Consider the following 10,368-nt stretch of genomic DNA (forward strand, 5'->3'; position numbering starts at 1 on the left):
GAAGATTTTAGGCCCTTGATTACATCACCGAGCCACACAGTATGACTACTAGACTGTGTTTCTCGATATCTTTTTGGTGATTCAAATAAATTTCCATGATCTACTATTTCCAGATGAACATATTAGTAACTGATTTACTGGGTAAGCTGACTAGTGACCTAAGAATAATGGAGTTATATGATGAAATTTTTCCTTTGCCTTAATAGATCCCCATAGGTAAATCTTCAATCATATTAAAGTTAAAAATAATGACGAGTGATGGGATTTGGGAGCAGCTCAAGCAATTAATAGATAGACTGTGGGTATACCATTAGTAATTAAACTATTCAAGGGAAATTATACCAATCTGGAGAAGTTCTATTTAAAAATTAGCATTGTAATTTGCTGCAAATGGAAGCATATGATCTCTTAGAGTTATTTACTAAGTTTGTATATATTTATATATATGATATATATTTATATATATAAAATACATGTATTTTTTAATTCCATGAGCAGTTTGTGACATAAATTTCATGATTACATACTCACTTGACTTCTCGGCACATTTTATGACAATTTTATCCTTATAGCCCAAATCATCCATTTCAAAATTTTTAAAATTAATTCCAAGAAAATAATAGCCTTTTTGAATCTTGTTTAAAAAAATTGATTGTTTTATTTTCTAAACAATTAATTAAAATTAAAATCTTCCAAGGAAGCTGTCCCTAATCAGAATATTTAATACACTGAATTATTTCCTACAAAGCTGTAAGTACAAAGCAGTTCATCTTGCTCCCTTGAAAAGCAGTCTCCTTATATATTTTAGAGTGAAATTACTGCCTTCATATTTCTACTGTGGAAGAATGTATGTATGTAAAGGTCAAAACTTTCTTTAACTCATCTTCCTACACACTCCCTGGCTTTTTACCAAAGTGTTGGCCAAAAGAGTATTTTTTTTTTAAATTTGCTTCTTTTAAAATTATGAGACCAATATAGCAGTCATTATACACCCAACCAGATTTTATTTTTTTAATTCAACCAGATTTTTTTTAAGGATTTTATTTATTTATTTGAGAGAGAGACAGTGAGAGAGAGCATGAACGAGGAGAAGGTCAGAGGGAGAAGCAGACTCCCCATGGAGCTGGGAGCCCGATGCGGGACTCGATCCTAGGACTCCGGGATCAAGACCTGAGCCGAAGGCAGTCGTCCAACCAACTGAGCCACCCAGCTGTCCCTAATTCAACCAGATTTTTAACATGGTAATATTTATATTTGTTTTAAACCTTATTTTGTTAAAAACTAGATAATAATATAGATACATTATAACTTCCCTTAACTCCTCTATCTGTGCATATTTTAATATATCTATATTTGCAAATATCATCCTAAATTCACATGTGAAACTTATAAAGCAAAGAAATTATTATTTACTTACAGCAATAATTGTACTGGTTTCCTTTTGCCCCAGTTCTTTTCTTACTCCTGGGCAATGCAATCAGAACTAAATATCATCCAATGTAAGAGAGTCTACTATAGGCAAGGATACCTTAAAAAAAAAAAAAAGAAAAAAGAAAGAAAGAAAGAACAAAAGAAAAGAAAAGAAAAAGAAAAAGAAAGGAAACAAATTCTAAGGATCTAAGGAATCTCAAAGTTTATATAGGAGAGAAAGGCAACTATTACCCTCAGCTTCTGAGGTAATACCCTTGAAAGTGTAACAAGAAAAATTCTGGGTCCTCACTCTTTGGAATTTAAATAAATCTCTCCAGGGGAAAAATAAGACCAGTGCCTTCACCTTTAAAACCAAAAGATGTCTTTATGGTCCTGTAACTTCTACTCCCTTGAAATGTAACACATACCCCTCCCTAGAGTTCCCAGTATCTATTCAGTTATAAATTAACCTCCAAGGCTTTTCTTTTAGTTCAGGTTCCAGGTTTCAGTAAGATTTGCTCAGAAGGCCCTAATAGTGCAGAAACATATAAAATATTTTTTCTACAGTTCCATACTTCCTTCTTTCTCGTCTCCTGAGAAATGCCTTTAATCCTAAAGGTTATTGTATACCTTTCCAGTGTATACATTTAGGCTTAATACCAATAAAAAATAATATTTCAGATCTGTCTTAGTCCATTCATGCTACTATAACAAGATATCATAAACTGGATGGCTTTAAAAAACAACATTTGTCTGTTCTAGAGGCAGGGAAGCTCAAGATCAAGATCCCAACAGATTCAGTGTCTCGTGAGGCAAGCATACTGGTTCACACGTGGCACCTTCTCACTATATCCTCACATGGTAGAAAGGGCAAGCTAGCTCTCTGAGGCCTCTTTTATGAGGTTACTAATCCCATTTACGAGGACTTCACCTCCATGACCTAATCACCTCTCAAAAGCCTCATCTCCTAAAACCATCACCTTGAAAGTTAGGATTTTAACATACAAATTTGGAAAGGATACTTACCTGGCAGGGGAGATACCATGATCACGAAGGTAGTTTTCCCAGGGCGAGGCTTATCCATTGCACTCCGGGTGTGCTGACCCCTGCGATTTCCCCAAATGTGGGAAACTCGACTGCATAATTTGTGGTAGTGGGGGACTGCGTTCGCGCTTTCCCCTGGGGAAAAAAAAAAAAAAATTTGGAAAGGACCCAAAATTTTAGATCATAACAAGAATCTTCCATTTCATCATTTTATGTATCTGTTTAACTATTTCACATATATTAGCACTTAAACAAGATTGCTGAAGAATTAAAAGGTTGAAAACAATTTTTTTTTCCCAAACAGTGAAAGGTCTAGGCTTCTTTAATAGTTTTATCCTTAATCTTTATAGGAATTGAAGCTATCGTTTTTTGGGAAAGGGAAAGTGAAAAGTTCATTAGTAGTAGTAAAATTTTGTTTTGGTATTCCATAAAATCAAAATACCCTTAGGTTTATGTACATTCTAGAAGTAGAATCGCTCATCAAGCTCACCTTGTCTGCTCTTCTCCATTGCTAGAAAGATAACAAATGATAAGGCCATTGATGAATTTTTAGTTCCGTTTACATAGAATAGCCTCTTTAGTACAAATATTTCTCATCCACCTCTATAATTCCTTGGAATAATGTAAAAATTGGTGCTTTTCCCCAACAGTTATGGGGAAAGTAGTTGTATAATTCTACAGGGATTGTATGGTGGGTAATTTCTGAAATGGCTCTCAGTGGTCTCTACCTCTGCATTCATGCCATTATAACATCTTGTATAATCTGGGCCTTTTGACTTGCTTCTAATGAATAGAATGCAATAAAAGAGAAGGGATGTCACTAATAATGGCTCAGAAATAGTTTCAGTCTTGCTTACACTCTTTTCATTCTTCTTGATTTGGTGAAGCCAGCTGCCTAATTGTGAGCTGCCTTGGAAAAGCCCCCATGGAACTCACTGAAGGTAGCCTCAAATGAACAGCTTATGAAGAATTGAGTCCTACCAACAGTCCATCTCACTGAGGCTGAAATTAGATCCTTTCCTAGTTGAGTCTTAAGATGACGGAGGCCCCTAGCTAACACCATGATTGCAACCTTGAGAGAACCTGAACTAGAGAACACTGTTAACCTATACTTGGATATATGACCTATAAAACCATGAAGCAATATGTTGTGGGTTAAAGCCATTAATTTTTTAACTACTTACCCCTGCAATAGAAGATAAATGCCATTTTATATATTTTAATGGTATACTAATATACCATTTGATTAGATGATACCATAAGAAACAGTTAAAATGTGCAAGTGGCTTTGAAAATAGTGTGTAAAAACTGTAAGGATTTTGAAGAACATGTTAGAGAATAGCCTAACTTGTTCTGGACAGACTGTTAATAGAAATATGAGGTTTGAAGACTTGCTAGTAAGGATTCTAGATGAAGTGGGGAACATGTTATAAGAATCTACAGAAGGCTATATCTTTATAACATAGTAGCAGAAGAAATTACAACATGGTCATCTGCAGTTATGTGGAAATCAGAACATGTGCCTAGTGAATTTAGTGATGTGACAAAGGAGATTTCAAAGCAGAGCTGAAGGTATGCATTCTTTATTTCTTCTTGCTGCTTATAGTAAAATATAGGTGGAAAGAGATAAAACTCAGAAGACAACCTTTAAACCAGTAAGAACCAGAACTTAGTGGTTTGAAAATCTTCAGCCTCTCTAGATAGGAAAGCATACTAAAATTAAGAAATGGTTTCTGAAGCATGCCATAAATATATGGTCAATAACTAACCCAAAAGTGTGAACATACAACCTTTTATTAAGACCTCAGAATGGTAAAAGAATCAGTATTATTCATTCATACAAAGGGGTCTTAAAAAAGGTAGTGGGTTTGCTAACAGATACTTTCAGCCAAAAAATAGGCCTTCTAAGAAGCTTAAAAGCATTATTTCTCGGCCATCTGAACAGGATCCCATGGTGGGGAAAAAAATTATCCTGAAGGGATATGGGGGTGGGGATTTTATCTAATTGAATGAACCCCAAAAATATTCACAGACATCCACAAAGGTTATGAGAAAACTAGAAATACAGCCAGCTTCAACTGAAAAAGACAAGAACAGTATAAAATAAAAGAGGCTCTAGGGCCCCCAAAACTCTATTAGCAGGGAGCTAACTGAGCAACTAAGCTGTAAACGCATCAGAAGAAAAGATGACTCAGAGGACAATTAGAAGAGCCCTTTAATAGCTAAAAACCATAGAAAATTATTCACAGATCTTGAAATCTAATCATATTACCCAAATTTATCCAGGCAAACTTTAGAATTGATATGGACTAGTGGGTTTTTTGTGTCTCCTGTCCCACCCCCCACTACCCTTTTTGGACGGAAGTAAGTATCCATAACACTTACCTCATCCTTGTATTACCATGGTATGTTAAGTCTGTGTAGGGTGAGGAGAGCAAATAACTTGCTTAATTTCTTTATTTTCACAGATTTTTCAAATCTATAAGACTTCTGCTCTAGGAGCCTTATGCACACCTGGATCTGATTTAAATAATTAGAATGTGAACTTTGACATGACATAATGAGATGAAAATTTTGTAGAGTTTGAGAGGGAAGTGAATGGCTTTTGCATGGAAAGGATACAAATAAATTATTGGAGATCAGAGGAAAACTGTAGTGGGCAGTCTTGAAAATTCTTCACAGTACAAACCTATCCTTCTGTAACCCTACTACAATATGGCAAAAGTGATCAAGTGTCACTATTAACTTTGATGTTAATTGTAGGGTTCCTGTTCTGCAAGAAGATAATGGTCTGTTCATTTCTATCTAAGCGTCTCTCTGTGCCAACCCAATTAATTTAGAAAAATGGAAAGAACAGGAAATAAAGCTATTTCATTAGTGGTCTGGCTCTAGGTTTTTCTTACCTCATAGATGCCCCAATTTCTTCCCCTCTTGGTAAAATTTTATTCCACTATAGATAGGAAAGGAAAGAAGGAAAAGCCCAATCACACATAGGAAGAAAATGCTGTCCTTGTCCCAGATAGTTGAGCACAGACTTAATCATGGGGCAGTAAGTCTCTTGAGAAAAAAATGAATCCTTCATTATCTGTGATTGCTGAATATGAAAATTAATTGGATTTCTACCAATATCACAGAAATCTAAAGAGCCAAATTGTAAATATTAGGCTTTTGCAGGCCAAGGGACAAAGATAGATGATATTATGTAGGTATTTAGGCAACAAAAAAGGGAATTCCTTCCCCACACTATTTACCTGGGATAGGTCCACATGGGTGGTGCCTGTATTTTGCACTTATTTTTGGTCACCTTGGAACGGCCTCTGGGGAAGAGAACAGGGCAAGCAGAAGGGTCCTGGTGGCCTGGGGTTAGGATCAGGGAGGGTGGATACTTGTCTTAGTTTCAACTATCCCAGTGACACCCTGATCCCCATGACATGCCCTTCCTACCTCCCAGAGACCGTGGCTCTCTTAATTCGGGCAACTTGATTGGAAGTGAGGCATTTCCCTTGGACCAAGATTCCACTGCAGTTTCAGGCCCTCACCCCATAAACAGAGTACCCACTATACAGACAGCCTTGGGCAACAGTAGGATACAGCTGCCAGAAAACAAGCACTAGCAGAAGAAAGATGGATAAAACCAAAAACTCTGTCTATTATGTAATAAACATGGAAATTGAGCATGGCTCTGACAACTAGTCAGTTTTGATCCCAGTACTTATCCAGTAAATCAGTAATTCTCAACATATTCAGTTTTTTAATGCAGTTTAATATACTACAGGTTTTGGTTATTCATCATTATTTTTACTTTTCACTACTCTACTATTTTCATAGAGTTTACTGCCATGACTGAGTATGTTTGTTTGTTTTTTTTTAAGATTTTATTTATTTGAGAGAGAATGAGTGAGAGAGAGAGCATGAGAGAGGAGAAGGTCAGAGGGAGAAGCAGACTCCCCAAGGAGCTGGGAGTCCGATGCGGGACTCGATCCTGGAAGTCCGGGATCATAACCTGAGCCCAAGGCAGTCGCTCAACCAACTGAGCCACCCAGGTGCCCCATGACTGAGTTTTTATAATATTTTTTAAGTATTGATATTTCATCATGCCTTTTATCTTTTACTGTCAATAAGTTCTACTACTATATTCACATCACATGATCTGTAGTTCAATATTACCTTTTTAAAAACTTAATTTAAGTTTTTTTGGTGTTCCAAAATTCATTGTTTAGGCACCATACCAAGTGCTCCATGCAATACATGCCCTCCATAATACCCACCACCAGCCTCACCCTCATCCCCCCTTTTTAAGAAGATTTTATTTATTTATTTTTCAGAAAGAGAGAGAGAGGGAACACAAGGATGGGGAGAGATAGGCAGAGAGAGAAGCAGGCTCCTTGCTACTTGGCAAGGACCTGATGCAGGGCTGGATCCCAGGACGCTGGGATCATGACCTGAGCTGAAGGCAGATGCTTAATCTACTGAACCACCCAGGCTTCCCTCGATATTACTTTTTATGAATATCACCATGATTGCATATATCTTCACACTAGAACATATCAACACAAAATTCTGAGTGAATCTTTAAAGACAAAATCTCTAGCTATTCCTAAAATATGTGGTAACAGTTTGGGCATTGCCAACTACAGAAAGAAGAGACAATAAGAAATAATTTTTGACAAAGTTTTAGAGATCAAGAGAGATTTCCTGCCAGGTAATTTGGACATGGGGTTAGATATGATTTTAATCACATATGAAAGAGTAAGAAGTATATTTTAATAGCTTTCACAGTTGTATTTTTAAGACTATACAGTATTAGATCTGCATATTTGATTTGCAGTAATGGTGTTCACCATGTGTGAATAAGGAGAACATGAGGTTATCCAAAGTTGTAGGGCTTTAGCATTTTATTGACTTTAATTTTATAGTACTGTAGAGACCAAACCATAAAATGTATTGGGTGGTTGTAATAGGAGTCAAAGTTTTTTTATTGTTTTACTGTAATCATACACATAAAACTATGATTTCTGTCTATATTCAAGGATAGAAAACATAAATTTCCAGTACTGATCATCATTTTAAAGATTATGAGGTACAGTGTGCAGTTATCTTTGGAAAATTATGAAGAACTCTATCTGTATTATCTTAATGACAGAAATTCCCCTAAATGTTGTTCCTTAATTGAGTTAATGAGGAGAATAAAAATATATTTTTAGATAAAACTAAAGATTCTAATGGAAATAAACATATAATATTAATTTATATGGAAATAATTGAATAAGAAAAATTTTGGTTGGAGAAAAACATATTGTTGAATAATTTAAAGCTCACTTATGGCAGCAAACAGACTATAAAATGAGTGGGTGATTAAATAAAATGAATAAATGAATGGATGAATAAATTAAGTAAACATGAATAAATAAATACAAGTTTAAAAAACAATAAAAAAATAAAAAATAAAGCTGTTTCAAATAGAATACAATTATACTGTTATTATAAAGGACTTACTTTTTCTTATGGCTCCTTTAATCTAAAAATATAACATTAGATTCATTTGATGATATTCAATAATAATAAATACTAATGTTGTTTAGATTAGCCACAGCTATTTGACTCCCATAAAATCTAATTTTATAATAACTTTTTGTGTTTACCCTAATACATATTTTAAGAGTAAATATTACAAGTGTAATTAGTAAGTCTGTATTAATTTATTGGAAAATAGAAGAGTTACTGGAACTTATAATTTTAGTATATATTTGTAATCTTTTTAATTCTGAAAGTAATCATTAATGTTAAAACATTTTAGCTTTTAAATAACATAAATCAAATGAGAATCAATCTTATCTTTTTCTTCAAATTGTAATGATATTTCTATTGCCCAGAGGATATATTTTATAGCATGATCTTCAAATACTTTACTATGTGCTTTGTATATAGTTAATCAATATAAATACTGACAGTTATTGATCATTAGCTTCTCAGAGGTTTCTTAACCCTTAACTCACTCTGATAATGTCCTCATAAACCACAGATTGCTTACTATTACTCTTCTTTGTGTACTATAGTTGTCATATTACTAAGTAGTATCATCTTTACCATCTGTAAAAAAATATCATCTTTGTATAAAGGACATAATTCCCATTTCAACCAACACTGATATTCTAAATTGCAATCAAGACTCTCTTTCTCTTTTAAACAACTTGTAACAGTTGTATAATTTAGCAACATGAGATACATTTAATTATTCATAATAGATGACAAGCAAAGGTCAAATGTGTAGAATTCTTAAAATTTTGGAAAATAATTATGGTCAACATTATTAATGAATTTTTCAAGTTGTTGAAGTTGGACAAAATAACTTTGAGATGAGCTTATAGAATCTATATAAATATAAAGCACGGCAAATGAATTATACTCACTTGTTTATTTAGTCTTCAGTCATTTCTAGAAATGGGGAGCTATCAAATTTCAGAAATGTAGGCTGTCCCATGTCCATCACCTGAGTACTGACTCTGATAGACATACTTCAAAGTAATATCTTTCTTGACGTATTTTAGAACAGTTTATAGTAGATGGGGTTTTGGAGTGAAAAAGCAATGAAAGTTAGGAATATTGAAGGCTGAGGTCAGGACAGGTGAAAAGATGAAAGGAGGGAAAACAGATTTTATCTTTATATTACGAATTTTCCACTCCTTCCAGTTCCTCTTCTCTTTTTCTCCATTTCCTCCTTTTTCCTATTTTCCTCCTCCTTTCCTCTTGGTTTTCTTCCTCTTCATCTTTATCTTCGCAGATAATGAATTTCTTTTGACACTGTCATTCCTAGAAATAATTCATATTTATTATGAAACTAATGTAATGATTCATATGATACTCTTAGGTTGAATAAATTAAAGATGTTACTTAATTTTTTAAATGAAAAAACCAGAGCCAAGTCAGGAAAAGAAAATTTTAAGATTTTTTTTCTGTTATTTTAGTAATTGTTCTAGGAACTGGGATTTCCTTATAACTATGACACAGCCTCTATCTCAGGGAACTTACAAACAAGTAAGGAAAATAGACGAAAGATAGACATTGTTGCATAATATACTAAATTAGAATAAGAACCAGTGGAAAGGTATATTAATGAAGTTTTTTTAGCCAACAATGTATAGGGCAAAATAGGAAGGATGAATTATAATTTACTTGGCAAAGTGAGAGAAGGATGAAGAAGAAGAGAAAGAATTTTCTGTAGAGGGTAAATAGCATTCATTTATTCATGTATTCAGGAATGAATGTATTCGCACAACAACCATCTGCTTTGTACACTTACTATGTCCTATGCATTGTTTTAGACATTAGTGATCCAAAGTTGGAGGAGAATAATCCAAAATCTCTGTCATCACAGAATTTATAATCTTGTGGTAAAGAGAAACACACATAAAAGAATCACAGTAATATATGTATAATTGTAGCTATGTTATATCATTATACTACAAATGCAAACAGATATGAGCAATAATTTAAGTGGAAGGATGGGGGTGAGTAGGCAAATACTATGGCTGTAGTGATGGTTGTTTAGGAAGTGTGGGAGTGGAGAGTAGGGTACAGCATATTCAGATGTGATGGAAGTGTAAGTAAGGGTTATATATTCATTTCAAAAAAATATTAATGAGTCTATAGTAAGGTGATATTATTAAGGGGAACCAGTTTTGATTTTAAAGACCAGAGATGAGGGTATTGTATCAATTTACTAGTTTTACTATCATTTTTTTTAGAGATTTTATATATGTATTTATTTTAGAGAGAGAGAGAGCAGAGGAAGGAGCTGAGGGAGAATGACAAGCAGATTCAATCCTGAGCATGGAGCCCAACTCAGAGCTTGACCCCATTACCTTGAGATAATGATCTGAGCAGAAACCGAGCTGGATGTTCAACTGACTGAGC

At 34.2% G+C, this 10,368-nt stretch overlaps 1 non-coding gene across 1 annotated transcript; it reads left to right on the forward strand.

Annotated features, from left to right (window-relative positions):
• The first annotated feature begins 2,428 nt into the window (after positions 1-2,428).
• LOC116594650 lies at positions 2,429-2,592 on the forward strand. Its single transcript, XR_004287358.1, has one exon. It is a non-coding gene; the product is annotated as a U1 spliceosomal RNA (small nuclear RNA).
• The last annotated feature ends 7,776 nt before the right edge of the window (positions 2,593-10,368 follow it).

This window comes from Mustela erminea, chromosome 6, assembly GCF_009829155.1.
Source record: "Mustela erminea isolate mMusErm1 chromosome 6, mMusErm1.Pri, whole genome shotgun sequence".
NCBI classification, from domain to species: domain Eukaryota; kingdom Metazoa; phylum Chordata; class Mammalia; order Carnivora; family Mustelidae; genus Mustela; species Mustela erminea.